General features: G+C 46.1%; 1 non-coding gene and 1 pseudogene across 1 annotated transcript; one reads left to right on the top strand and one right to left on the bottom strand.

Moving 5' to 3' along the window:
• Positions 1–4,476: 4,476 nt before the first annotated feature.
• Positions 4,477–15,058, bottom strand: part of LOC136488135 (ankyrin repeat-containing protein At5g02620-like) — a 37,684-nt pseudogene continuing 27,102 nt past the window's right edge.
• On the top strand, positions 5,695–5,766 carry TRNAP-AGG (transfer RNA proline (anticodon AGG)). Its single transcript has one exon. It is a non-coding gene; the product is annotated as a tRNA-Pro (tRNA).

The raw sequence follows: 15,058 nt of genomic DNA, 5'->3' as shown, positions 1-15,058 counted from the left end.
CATCAGCATCGTCATCATCGTTGTCAGTGCCCTCCCCTCATTCCCGCGCCTGCAGCTTCCGCTGCTTCTTCCTCTTCTTGTCCTCCTTCGCCTTTCTCAGCCGCTCGCCCTCGACACGATTCACCGCCCTCACGGCCGAATCCCTTGGCAGCAGCGCCAGGTGATCCATGAGGATGAGGTCCCTCGGCTGGTCCGCCCCTCTCAAAGTTAGTCTCACGGGGTCGGGAAATCAATTGAAGAGAAGGCAGGAGGAAGGGAAACTTACGAAGACAACGTAGCCTGGCTCTGGCCGCATCGGAGGATAACCCGGCACCGGGTAGACGAATTCGAGGGCAGCACCCATGTCGTCCCGCAAAGGCTCCATCGCCTCCTTGATGCGTTGCGTGATCTTGGAGTTGGGGAGCGTTCCCTCAGTGAGCGTCGTTACGTCGAACGACGCCTCGGGTGCCATCGCGTATAGCGGGAGCACGCGCATCATCAACGGCGCCACCCTCTTCGCGTGGTAAGCCCTGATGACGCCCAACCCTTTCAGGCCATTCTCCTTCAAGATGTGGATGGCGGCGATGTGGTCTCAGATCTTCTTCTTGTCCTTCTCCGGGATGCCCCACTTCCTCCACTGCTCCAGGGCCTCTTCGATCAGGCACCCGGTGAACTCTGACAGAGGGGCGACGACGTTATTCTTGAGGTAGAACCACTGTGAGTGCCATCCCTTGTTGGACATTGAGAGCCGCATGGACGGGTACTCGCCGACCCAATTGTTCCGAAGTTGGATGCCGGCCCACCCCATCGGCATGTGCAGCTCCTGCCTGCCGCCTTTCTCCCTCTTCTTCTGGAGGTTGACGGCGAAGAAATACCTCCACAAGTCAAAGTAGGGGCTGATCCCCAGGATTCCTTCGCACAGCGCGACGAACGCCGCCATGTGCTGGATCTCATTGGGATTGAGATGCTGTAGCTCAATCGAACGGGCCACAACCCGTCATAGGTAAGAGGGATACAGAGCTGAAAACACTCCTATGCCCCGTTTAGGCCCAGGAGTTCGAAGGTTGGCCCACCAACGGTTCGACAACCGCTCCGGGCACCTTTAGAGTGAGGGGTGCAAAGGGATGGGCCTGCTAGCGGCCAGTACCTAGGCGCACGAGCGCCACGGGCATCCTAACCCACGTTCGAGTCTCAACCGGATACGATCCATGGTTTTTCCTCAAAGAAAGGCAGAGAGCCCTCGGGATCGGTCGAACGGACCCGAGAACTATATGGATTGATCGCTGAGAATCTGGAGTCGGTCAGCAGCTGACCCGAGCCAGACCCCCACGAACAGGATGCCGGGGCCCCACTCGGACTAGCCCGTTAATAGCTCACCGAGCAGCATGATTCATCCATAGAGGAAAATCATGGCACCGCTCGGCCCCTTCGTTTCTATCGAAAAAATTCTTGAAGGAAGACGATCACAAAGACGAGCCGACCCTCGACCGAACCCCTGCTACGGGCGGGGGCTCGAGGAAAGTTGGACTCGCAAGGAGACCAAACGCGCGGTCGCAGAACGACAGACCCCCGTAGGGGTCGAAATCAGGAAAGACTTTTTCCAACCCACCAAATCTCACACTAATACTAGGATACCCGACGAGGAGGAGCTAATGATCATCAACATTGATTCATCCAAGCAGTCAAGAGCGCGACTACAGCTCCAACCAACCCCCAGGTGCGTGGACTCCGCCTCGCCGGACCTCTGGGTCGGGGGCTCCATCTCGTCCGACCCCGAGGCCGCGGGCTCCACCTCGCCCGACCCCGAAGGGTCGTTGGCTCGGTCTCGCCCGACGGGGACCCATATCGCCGCCAACCACTCCATGTCCAGACGTATAGGCCTGGGTCAAAACTCTGACACCAGGGAAGGGATGAGCACGACTCAATGTAACCCGAGGCCATGACAGGCCATACCTGAGGATTCACATCAAGAACAGCATCGGGCGTACCGATGCTGTTCTGCCTAACCCTCGTACGAACGCTGACAGGCGCGTCAGTTCACCACGACGTCCGCCGGGATGGGATGGAACACCATGACCGGCAGATGACGCCTGCACATGGCGCCAGTGACGGACAGGGCCACGACGTGGAGCCGTCCCTGTTGACATCTACAGGATCGGCGGGACCCGCATGAAGGAGAAGGACTCGGCGATCCTGGAAGCCTTCCTCTCTCTGGTTCTTCTTCTTTTCCTCTACTGTAACCCACGCTTTCCCTTGACCTATAAAAGGGAAAGCATGGCGACCCATGAAGGGGACCCGATCGATCCAGATCCGCACAAGACCGAACCACGAGATAAAAACACAAGAGCACGATACGAGCACATGGTTGAGCAGCGATCAAGCTCTCAGCACCTATTCATTCCTTTCACCAGAGACTTAGGATCCTTTCCCTCTCTCGCCTGTTAGTAACACCTACTGCAAACCAAGTGCCGGTAACACGAACAGCCGCAAACTGGACGTAGCGACGTTCCGCCCGAATCAGTATAAACCCTTGTGTCCTCCGAGCACACCTTCCGAGCCAGACGCGCAAATACAAATTTACTCGTCGGTGGTCCGAAAACACCGACACCTCTCTTACGGAGATGTGCTTAAGACTACGTGGTGAAGAAAGGCCTACAATGAAGCAAGTGGAGATGGAATTGCAGATTTTACGAAAGAAACGGGTGAGCTTCTTACCAAAGTGGCCTAGAAAATGAGCAGCAAAATAAAACAATGTTGCTAGCTCGAAGAGCTGAAGCTACTTGCCAAGCATTTGCCATACAACCAGGTTCTAGTTTAGAGAAAGAGTTCATGGAATCTGCCACCCTACCGCGCTAGATGTGTTTATTGATTTGAGTATCGCTCGCTAGCAGGCCCCCTAATTGTGTTCACTGGTCATAACCAGTATAGTTAATGTAAGTCTATATATGGTTGTTCTTTCGCATTATCATAAACATTTACTCAGTGCTTTGAAAAACTGAGACTGTGTCAATAAATAATAATTTCATGTATCGCTTACCTTTTTCAGTACACATGTGAAATTTGATGACCTCGACGCTCTCGGTGGCATGGCCTTCGATGAGCCTATATTGTTGCTGCACGTCAAGCAGCACGATGCAGCATATCACTCGCATCTGGCTGTTGATTTGCTGCTCCCTCCTTGGTAGTCAGCTCTAGCCACACCTCGTCCGCTAGCAGGAGCACCCTAAATACCCTTTTTAGGGGAACTTCGTCCCTTTTGTTGTCCCTTTGTATCCACAATGCCCCTGATGTAAACCACATTAGCACAACATTCAGCTGATAAAAATCCCAGTTGGCAACTTACGCAAGATCAAGGCATGCCGCAAGATGGAGACTGTGGCCATGCATTTTTTTCGTTTCCTTTGGAGTTTGGATGGCCTTTCGATTCTAGAATTGAGTTATGAGTGGATGTCCTTTCGATTCTAGAATTGAGTTATGAGTGGATGTCCTTTTGATTCTAGAATTGGATGGCCTTTTGATTCGATCTATGTATATGTTGTTTTGTGTACAAACTAGAAAGGTGTTCAAAGATTGATGGATCCTTTAAAAGGTGGGTGCCAATCACAAATCACCAGAGCAAAAGGCCTTGAGAATTATCTATGCACTAAGAATGTTTAGGAGAGAAACGCTGCCTTGGATAAACCTCCTGAACAGCAACTCAGCACCATTCTCAAGATCTCCCATGCTGCACTCTTGTGCTTGCAACTGTTCATCCTTGAAGGCAACCTTCCTTTTCTGCAATCTCTTGGAGACAAGAGACCATGCTTGCATTTGTGGTGGCAGTCTGCTTTGCCAAGAGACCAGATATGGATTCAAGTAGAGAGAGCCATCTTTCTGGCTTCTGAAAACTAGCCTGATCAGTCTGCAGCCTTCAAAAGTTGTGTTGTTGCTGGCCTTCTTGAAAGACTTTTGTCACTTGTCAGTTTGTGCCTTCTTCACCAGACGCATAAAGGACACAACTTTGAGCTGAAAAGACAAACCGTCTCCTCTCCTGAGGGATAGTTGCAGCTCCTGGATAGTCATCTTCAGCTTTGCACAAGGGACTGCTCCAGCTCTTCCTCTACCATTTTCTTTTGTTGGGGGTATGGAGAGCGAAGCTTGATTGCTTGGGGAACAGACATGATCTCCTCTATGCAGTTGTAGATGTCTCCAAGCATCCTCAGACCATCACACATCATGTCAATGTTGCGCATGGCAAAGAGATGAACGCCTTGAAGCTCTGCAACTCTTCTTCTACTTTGGCCTCAGTGGAGAAAGGTTTTGAAGGCAAACTTGTAGACCTCTGATATGGGTAGTAGCCATGGTTCTAGATGCGATGGAAGATAAAAAGAGGAGTGCAATACTCTCCTGGAACCACTGTTGAGCATCCTATTTATTGGCAAGAGGCAGAAGCAATAAAAAACGATTTGCACGTTTGTTAGTGAAAGCAAGAGTTGACTCTGCTTCAGGTACCTAGTTTCAATTGTGGCAAGAACTATCCACCTCATAAAGCACCAGCGGCATGTCCCAGCCATCTGCGACAAGATCAATCAACAGAGTGATCTCTTGACCATCTGAAAAGTTCAAACGGAATTCATTAGTGAAAAAGAAAGACTGTACACTTCGACTCCTTTGTGGAGTTAAAATTGGACTGAACAAGATGAGCTGTAACTATTTAACTGTACACGTCGACTCCTTTGTGGAGTTAAAATTGGACTGAACAAGATAAGCTGTAACTATTTAAAGCCTAAATCACCTTATTCAGTTTCTGATTGAAGACAAACTTGTGGTGCTACCTCAGAGAGTGATCTCTTCTTGACAAGATCAATCAAGAGAGAGATCTCTTGACAATCTGAAAACGTCAAAGTGAATTCATTTGTGAAAAGGTAAGACTGCACACTTGACTCCTTTATGGAGTTATTAAAATTGGACCTAACAAGATGAGCAGTAACCGTTAAAGCCTAAATTACCGTACTCAGTTTCAGATTGAAGAGAAAAGGTGTGGTGCTGCTATCTCAGAGCTCCTAGCCTTGGATTCTATGAGACCATAACATGAGCTAATCTTTGAATCTGAAGCGCACACACACATCATAATGGAACATGCCGCAAGGGAAAATATATAGATAAATAACGCAAACATGATCCTACAAATAACGAAATTTGTTTCTACAATGTGCCATACTGACATCTCTCCTACACGAGCCTTCATTAAAACCACGAGCCATGACGACTGAACATCGTTGCTGCGCAGCGGGGGTTTGACTTTGATTCCCTTCCCATTTTCGACTCCTGTTCCATCAAACGCTGCTCCTAAAAGAGAGAGAAACTTACCCCTGCTGAAATCTACTCGGCATGCCGGCTCTGGAAGCCATCCCCCATCTCGAAGAAGCCTCCTTGCACTGCACATTGGCGGGTTCCGCGCAGATCCAGCGGCTCAGGGGACCGATAGCTCTAGCTCCGAGTTGTCCAGTAAGTTTCTGTGCCGCTCGGGCATACTGCTGAAACATGGGGGTGCGACCGAGGAGGACGGGTACGTGGATGTGGCGGATGAAAGCGCCGGCAGAGGGGGATGGCTCGCCGGCGGCAAGGCCTGGGGAAATACGATGACTGTTCGTCGGTTGCGATATGAGAAGCCGCGGGAGGAGACACGGACATACCAACGAACAAATAGGGTTTAAATCATCTAGTAGACAATATGGGCATTTGGTCTAGTGGTATGATTCTCGCTTAGGGTGCGAGAGGTCCCGAGTTCAATTCTCGGAATGCCCCTCGTTTTTTTATTTTTCCGAATTTTGTCAAATCGAAATCTAAAAAATGTACCTCTATCTTTTCCAGACATACTGTTTTCTCTCAGATATGAGTTTTTCTTCTTCTTTTTTCCTACGAACCAGCACGGACTTGCTCCATCAAGATTATGTTGTTCTCTAAAAACAGATTAAAAAATTACGTGCATTCTTTCGCTTCGTATTTTGAGAAAATTGAGTACACAAGCATGAATTCGTATATCATCCATGTTAGGACGAACAATAACAAGTTGTATGCCAACTCTGATATGAAATGATAAGACGTTTACAAACAATGTTTTAGTGGATTCGGAATAATAAACTTGGTGAAGTACGAAGATTTTCATCAAACTATCAAAGAAGCAGCAAGCCATAAGCTAGAACGATATACCCTGCTATCACGTCGGATGCGAAATATTCAATATTTTCACTCAATCGGTAGTAAGTGTAATGCACTCTCTTTTTTCTTTTTAAAAAAATGATGATGCACTCTTGTGTCCTAAATTATTGTACCCCTTTGCAAACACACCTTCCTACTTCAGACAATAGAAAATGTAAATGGGGCGCAAAAAATTTGCCCCACATGCCCTCATATGAATGGCGCCCTGTTTGCTTGGCTTATAAGTCGTACTTTTTCAGCCAACGAATAATATTTTTCTCTCACAATAAATTGGCCAACAGTACTTTCAGTCATGGCTTATCAGCCAAGCGAACAGAGCATAGATGCGTACGGGGATGCATATGCAGCAGGAGCACGCATTCTCATGTGCATCCAACCATGCATGCACATGGGGGCATATGCCATTAGAGGCAAAAACAACATTCACGTGCGGGTGCAGATGCAGCAAACTTATCACAACAGAGAAGAGGAGAGCACGGGGAGAAGAAAAGTGGCACATGCGGAGAAGGTCTTCTCCTAGAACAGTTGATATCACAAAAAAAAAACAAATATTTTCTCCCTTGAAGAGCTAGAAAAGACAACAAATAACTTTTCCCACACGCATCATTGGACAGGGTGGTCATGGGATGATTTATAAGGGCATTTTATCTAACCAACGTGTTGTTGCAATAAAGAAGTCTATAGTCATCGAGTATATTGTGAGATCAGGCAATTCATCAATGAAGTTGCGATACTTTCTGAAATAAATCACAGAAACATTGTGAAATTTTTTGGATGTTGTCTCGAATCTGAGATTCCGTTGCTGGTATATGACTATATTTCCAATGGATCATTGTCTCAAGTTCTCCATGCTGAATCACGAAATGATGTTTCTTTATTTTGGGACGATTACATAAGAATCGCCATAGAAGCTGCAGGTGCTCTATCATATCTCCACTCAACAGCTTCAATATTAGTCTTCCATCTGTTAGAACTAAACAATCATAGACTATGGATCTTAATCGCCTAGCTCACCATTTGATGCCCACATAAGCATAGATGCACATGGCGCTGTATACACATGGGGCATATGCCCTTAGGGGCAAAAACAACAATTCACGATGCGGATGCAGATGCAGCAGACTTCTCATAGTAGAGAATGAAGAGGAGGGCACGTGGAGGAGAAAAGTGGCCATGTGGAGAGGGCGATGTCACTATGTCAAAACTGCAAAGAGAAGACACCATTATAAGTGTCAGGAAATTGTGACGCAGGCAGAAATTCGAATCATTTTCTCGAGCCATACGAGGAGAAAACCTCCTATACGTTTCTAGGGGGTTGTTGTGGCAGAACCGCCTAATCTAATGCCTCACAGGAGTGTTCGTCTTCCTTTAGACACTAAGACTCAAGGGAGAACACCAAATTACACGGTCTCGTCTGGCACACCCCAAGGGAGAACCCGAAAATCCACATTTTTCCATCAGGATCACAAATGAGAGAATAAAGCTTACATCATCTGTGACCAATTCTTACATCACTTTTAATACAACATCAGAGTATAATAGTTAATGTATAACAGCAGAATGTAATCATATTATCATAGTATAATATTTATTATTTATAATAGCAGAACATGAACATGTTATCAGAGTTATGAACAATTTAATTTAACAGCGGAATATAAACAGGTGATCAGAGTTACAGCGGAAATAAACATCTATTCATGGCATGATGAATCATTGATATATAAACTATGACAGCAGATTATATAACTTTCATTTATAAAAACATTAAGTGAGAGTTATAAATAAAAACTATGATCGCAGCGTAAAGGAAATCCTCTCTGAGCCCACCAGGAGGAATCCACACACAAGGGTCAACTCTAGCATCCACCTGTCACCTGCAACAGGGGAAAATAAAACCCTGAGTACTCAATTGTACTCAGCAAGACTTACCCGACAGGAGGAAAGAAAAGACTCCAAGGATATGCAAGGCTATCTGGCTTGTGGGTTTGTTGCATCTGCAGGAAGCATTACTAAATGTGCGTCCTTATATTCGATTTTTATTAGCAGTGCATTAGTTCATTAACTAACTATTTTATGTAAGCACATGTTCTACTTTCAAGCAAGAGTTGAGCAATCAGTTCCATTTCATCACCTTCCATCTTTCAGTTCTTACTACGATGCTAGAGTTAAGACAAGCCATACCGACTCGGCGGCGATTCACGAATCAATGTCCCCAGCTGGGTACCCCGAACACACACGCCCCGCTTGTACCCCAAGCACAAGCAGGATTAATCCATCACCCCCCTGTCAAGAGGTCCAGATCCCCGTCCAAACTTGGACTCTAAGCCCCCGCCTCTAAGTCCCGGACTTAGTGCGGTGCAAGGACCTCCACCATCCCCGCCTCCAATCAGTCGGTCCGGAAAGAGCCAGAACCCACGACAAGAGAGCAACAAGTCTTTCCTGCACCCATACCCAAGTATGTGCTCAGGATAATAGATCTGTGACTTGCCTAGCATCCATTACAACGACCGGTCCTTAACCGACACAGACAGGAAAAAAGTGTAACCAAGCTATGCCCTGTTGGCCGCAGAACACAACATCTTACACCCACCAGTACCCAAACCACATCCCTGCCCGGTCACCACTTTTCCTTTCCACCTTTTTATCATGATTGATCATAATTATCACCTATTGTGAGTAACGGCAGGTTACTCACGCTACCGAAATCCTGAGCATAGCAGCTACTCGACCTGTACTAGTAGGACTCATAGGTAGGTATATTTATACATGTAGTTTCCATAAAATACCTGAAACGTAAATGCACATCATATATATATTCAGTGATCAGTAAAAATATGGGTTATGCACCGGGGCTTGCCTGGGTAAAATATAATCAGAAGTTAGCTTTCCATCATTACGACATGATCTCCAAAACCACCTTTTCTCCAGCAACTCCTGATGACTCCACGATCCAACAACGTCCCTATTATGATATGCAATGCGATGCAATGCAAAGACGTAATTAATCAACTACAATTATGACTCGTAATATACGATTTACGCCTCTCAAGTTAACGAGCTAGTTCTAACGACGACCGTACTTAGGCTACATAACCATGTTGTCAAATAAGGCGTTATTTCCCAACAGATGTTTTAGTTATACTAACCCAAGGTGTTTCTTTATTCTATTCGGTCGAATTAATCTTTATTCGAAATAGGACATCATTACCTATCTAGCAAACTAATTATTCTGGAGCCAAAAAAATTACAGTGAGCTACTATTAATAGTAGGAATTTATGTAAAATTTTTCAGAGTCAACACTATCATCATTTTACCGCAAAAATTCCTACAAGTTTACATTTTTATAATATTAAGCATTATAAAATAATTAGAGCAATCCTAAAAACATACCGAACCTATGCGAACAAAATACACTATTAGATAGATCATGATTTTAGAAACTCAACAAAACTGGTTTGTCATTTTTATGATTTTTCTATGATTTACTACGAATTTTACAAGTTTACTTGTGAAACTAATTTAACGATTGCTTCAGAAAACTAAAAGGCCAGCGGCCAGATCGGCCCAACGTTCCGCAGGCATGTGCATGGCCCAACGTGGGGTGGCAGCGGCCCAGCAGCGTGGCGCGGCCCATAGAGGAGGCCGGTGGCCCAAGCGGTCAGCGAGCGCAGACCGGCCCAAGCGGGCGAGGTAGGCCAGCCCAGCTAGGGAAACCCAGGGCGCCGTGACCTTTAAGCAAAAATGTCCTTAGTCTTCTACCTATTTGGTATGCTACTATTCATCTAAGTCACTGACTTAGCATTTAGAACCCTAGAAAGATTCTATTCTCACCATCTCACCCTTTCTTTCATCCTCAAGAGCAGAGGAGGCACGAGACGGGCGCGGCCGGCCAAATCCTAGCCACTAGCGCACCCGCCGATGAGGGAAGACGGCGCGGGACAGCGGTGGACCGCCGTGCGGCCGGGCGCTGCATCTGCTCACGCGCCACTAGCGCACCCGCTCGTGCGCGGTGGTCGGCGACGGCGGCGGTTGGCGCAGCGTGACGACGGCGAATGGGAGGCGCGGCGTGGCGGCGCATGACCACGGGTGCCTCGGGGTGGCTGCGAGGCACTGCAGGAGCCATGGAGGCGGGGCCCCGCGGCAGCAGTAGCAGGGCGGGCCGGGAGGACGATGGCGGAGACGTGGTGGGGCTAGGGCAGCGGATGAGCATCACGTGCTCTAGGATGCCTCGGCGACAGCGGCGGCAATGGCGGCTACGGTCCAGAGCGGGGAAGGAAAGGGACAACACGTGCCCAGGTGGCAGCGGGAAGAAAAGGGGAAGGAGGCAGCGCTTGAGCTCAGCCCCAAGCTAGTTCATGGCGGATGCGTGCTAGCAGCAGAGCGAGGGAGAGAGGGGAGGCCGAGCAGGCGTATGAGAGGGACGGCGCATGGAAGCAGCAGGCCCAGCACGGCTGAAAGGTCCTAATGGCTAGAGGGGGGTGAATAGCCTAATAAAATTTATACAACAACACTTAACAAAATAGTTAGACAATTATGAGGCGAAGCAAGTGTTGCGCTAACCTACTCAAAATGCAAGCCACCTACCATAATTCTAGTTTAGATAGTGTCGATTCACACAAGAGCTATGACACTACCCTATGTTATTGTGCTCTCAAAGGCTAACTAAAGAGCCACACCAACCAAGCAAGCAAGCTCTCACAACTAGCTACACTAAAGAGCTTGTCAACTAGTTTACGGTAAAGTAAAGAGAGTGATCAAGAAGATTATACCGCCACATAGATGAAGGAGCCAATCAATCACAATGATGAATAACAATGAAGATCAATCACCTCGGAATCAATGATGAACACAATGATTTTTTACCGAGGTTCACTTGCTTGCCGGCAAGCTACTCCTCGTTGTGGCGATTCACTCACTTGGAGGTTCACGCGCTAATTGGCTTCACCCGCCAAACCCTCAATAGGGTGCCGCACAACCAACACAAGATGAGGATCACACAAGCCACGAGCAATCCACTAGAGTACCTTTTGGTGCTCCGCCGGGGAAAGGTCAAGAACCCCTCACAATCATCATGATCGGAGCCGGAGACAATCACCACCCTCCGCTCAACGATCCTCGCTGCTCTAAGCTGTCTAGGTGGTGGCAACCACCAAGAGTAACAAGCGAAATCCGCAGCGAAACACGAACACCAAGTGCCTCTAGATGCAATCACTCAAGCAATGCACTCGGATCACTCCCAATCTCACTATGATGATGAATCAATGATGAAGATGAGTGGGAGGACTTTGGCTAAGCTCACAAGGTTGCTATGTCAATGAAAATGTGCAAGAGTATGAGCTTCAACCGGTCATGGGGCTTAAATAGAAGCCCCCACGAAATAGAGCCGTTATACCCCTTCACTGGGCATAACACGGGCTGACCGGACGTTGCAGTCCAACAGACCGAACGCAGCACTGGATGCTCTGGTCATGAATACCGAACGCGTTCGGTCGGCATACCGGACATGTCTGGTAGCCCCAGACTGCCACGTGTCTAGTTCAAACTGACTTAGCCATTGCTGCCCCTTCTGCTGACGACCGGACGCATACACCGAATGCAGAACTACAAACGACCGGACGCAGAGCCACCGAGTCCGGTCGAGTCCAGTAAGCCACCACGCCGACCGGACGCGTCTGCTAGAAAACGACCGGACGTTGAGCCTCAGTGTCCGGTGGAGTACAGTAAGCATCCTAGCCCGACCGGACGCGTCCGGTGATACCGGACCGGACGCTGCCAGCGTCCGATCGGCTGTCCTTCATATACTGCTATTTCTGATTCACACCGGACACGTCCGGTGTGGTGACCGGACGCGTCCGGTCGCTGAGTCTGTCGCCAAAATACCGAACGTGTCCGGTCATATACCGGACGTGTCCGGTCACATACCGGACACGTCCGATCACTCTGTAACCAGCGCAGCTAACTCCTCTTCGACTCTATCTTCCTCACCCTTTCTCAAATGTGCCAACCACCAAGTGTATCACCTTGTGCACATGTGTTAGCATATTTTCACAAATATTTTTCTAAGGGTGTTAGCACTCCACTAGATTCTAAATGCATATGCAATGAGTTAGAGCATCTAGTGGCACTTTGATAACCGCATTCCGATACGAGTTTCACCCCTCTTAATAGTACGGCTATCAAACCTAAATGTGATCACACTCTCTAAGTGTCTTGATCACTAAAACAAAATAGCTCCTATGGTTTATACATTTGCCTTGAGCTTTTTGTTTTTCTCTTTCTTCTTTCCAAGTCCAAGCACTTGATCATAATTATGATATCAACATCATCATGCTATGATCTTCATTTGCTTCATCACTTGGAGTGTGCTACCTATCTCATGATCACTTGATAAACTAGGTTAGCACTTAGGGTTTCTTCAATTCACCAAAACCAAACTAAAGCTTTCAATCTCCCCCTTTTTGGTAATTGATGACAACCCTTATACAAAGATATGAAATAAAATTCAATTGAATCCATGTTGCTTGCCCAAGCATATTTACCATGTGTAAAAGGATATGGACAAGTTTCATGAACCCCAAATGGTAGCATTTGCTCCCCCTACATATGTGCTAAGAGTTTGGATTGTAGCTTGCACATATGCTTAGATAGGAAATATAGGAGTCAATGTCTACCACATGATGCTAAGGTATAAAAGATGGACTTTTGAAGCGTGATACCAATCGGAGTGCACAAATATACCATCCTTAGCACCATGGTTAGCTCAATACCACTTAGAAATATTTGGAAGTGAAATTTATCTAATGATTTCATTTCATCATTCAATCTAACAATTAGCATACACCATACAAGCATAGATATTGAATTTTAAAACTTGTACCATGCAAGCAAACATATGAAATGCACATTCAAATGCACCATACAAGTTCATGAGCTTGCTCCTCCTACTTGTGTGGTCAAAATTTTAATTTATCCCTTTCCTTTTTCACTTTTCTCCCCCTATGTCATACATCAAGTATATCTTTATGTTTCTCTCCCTTTATGATATTTCTCCCCCTTTTTTACTATTTTTACTACTATCTTTGTTTCTCTCCCCCTTTGTCATCAATGACCACAAAGGTTCTAAATATAGATAGTATTATTTGTAGGGTCGAGATTATCAATGTCAATCAATGGAGTGAGGATCATTTTCCTAAATTTGGTCCAATCTAGATCATTTGCCAAAGATATTTAACTCGGTTTGATCCAAGGACAAGCTTCTTCACACCTCCAAATAAGGGTTATCTTGTACCATGTTGAGTTAAACACTTAGAGCTCATATTCTAGATTAAACACTAGGTTTACAAGTCCATAAACATGTCATATGCTACCACTAGATCAAGTCAAGCATAGAAGCAATAGTGATACCATATAGACATCAAAATCATTTGATTTTCATGAATGAGCCTAATAAAATAGAACCACTTGAAAGGTCCTAATAAAATTGAAAATGTGACTAGATGCACTAATCATGTCCTTAGCAAAGATGTATGTCATACCAATCAACTTTTACCTTGGATTGCTCGAAGGAGAGGCATGTCATATAAGTGGAGGGGTGCATCAACACATATTTGAGAAATCCAATACGTTCAACTCATTCCTTAGCTTGCAAAACCTTTTCTCATCCAATGGCTTGGTGAATATATCGGCAAGTTGATCTTCGGTGCCTACACTCTCAATGCAAATGTCCCCTTTTTGTTGGTGATCTCTTATGAAATGGTGGCGGACATCAATGTGCTTTGTTCTTGCATGTTGAACCGGATTGTTGGTTAACTTGATTGCACTCTCATTGTCATGTAGCAATGGCACTCTCTTGAACTTGATTCCAAAATCACTCAAAGTGGCCTTCATCCAAAGTATTTGTGCACAACAACTACCGGTGGATATGTATTCGGCTTCGGCGGTTGATAATACAACACTATTTTGCTTCTTTGATGACCATGAAACAAGTGATCTTCCCAACAATTGACATGTGCCCGAGGTGCTCTTCCTTTCAACCTTGCATCCTGCATAATCCGAGTCGGAGTAACCAACTAGCTCAAACTTTGCTCCTTTGGGATACCACAAACCAACATTTGGTGTATGCTTCAAGTACCTCAATATCCTCTTTGTAGCCTTCAAATGACTTTCTCTTGGTGAGGCTTGAAATCTTGCACACATGCATACACTAAACATGACATCCGACCTTAATGTGGTCACATAGAGTAGGCTTCCAATCATAGACCGATACAACTTTTGATCCACCATATCTCCACTTGCATCACTATCCAAGTTGCCATTGGTTCCCATTGGTGTGCTAATGACTTTGCTATCACTCATGCCAAACTTCTTGATCATCTCCTTGATATACTTGCATTGACTCACAAATGTACCATTCTTCAATTGCTTGATTTGAAGACCAAGGAAGTAACTCAACTCTCCAATCATGGACATCTCAAACTCATTATCCATCATCTTTCCAAATTCATCACAAAAGTCTTGATTGGTTGATCCAAATATGATGTCATCAACATAGATTTGCAATACAAATAGATCTTTTCCAATCTTCTTGATGAAAAGAGTGGTGTCAACTTTGCCCATTGTGAACGCTTTAGAGAGGAGGAAGTCCCTCAATCTCTCATACCATGCTCTAGGTGCTTGCTTCAAGCCATACAATGCCTTCTTCAACTTGTATACATGGTTGGGCTTCTTATCATCTTCAAAACCGGGAGGTTGCTCTACATATACTTCTTCATTGATGTAGCCATTGAGAAATGCACTCTTAACATCCATTTGATAGAGCTTGATGTTGTGGGCACAAGCATAGGCTAGCAAGATTCTAATTGCTTCCAATCTAGC

Source organism: Miscanthus floridulus, chromosome 10, assembly GCF_019320115.1.
Source record: "Miscanthus floridulus cultivar M001 chromosome 10, ASM1932011v1, whole genome shotgun sequence".
In the NCBI taxonomy this organism is placed as follows: Eukaryota; Viridiplantae; Streptophyta; class Magnoliopsida; order Poales; family Poaceae; genus Miscanthus; species Miscanthus floridulus.
Note: the sequence above shows the minus strand (reverse complement) of the source record. Positions and strands in the feature narration are given on the sequence as shown.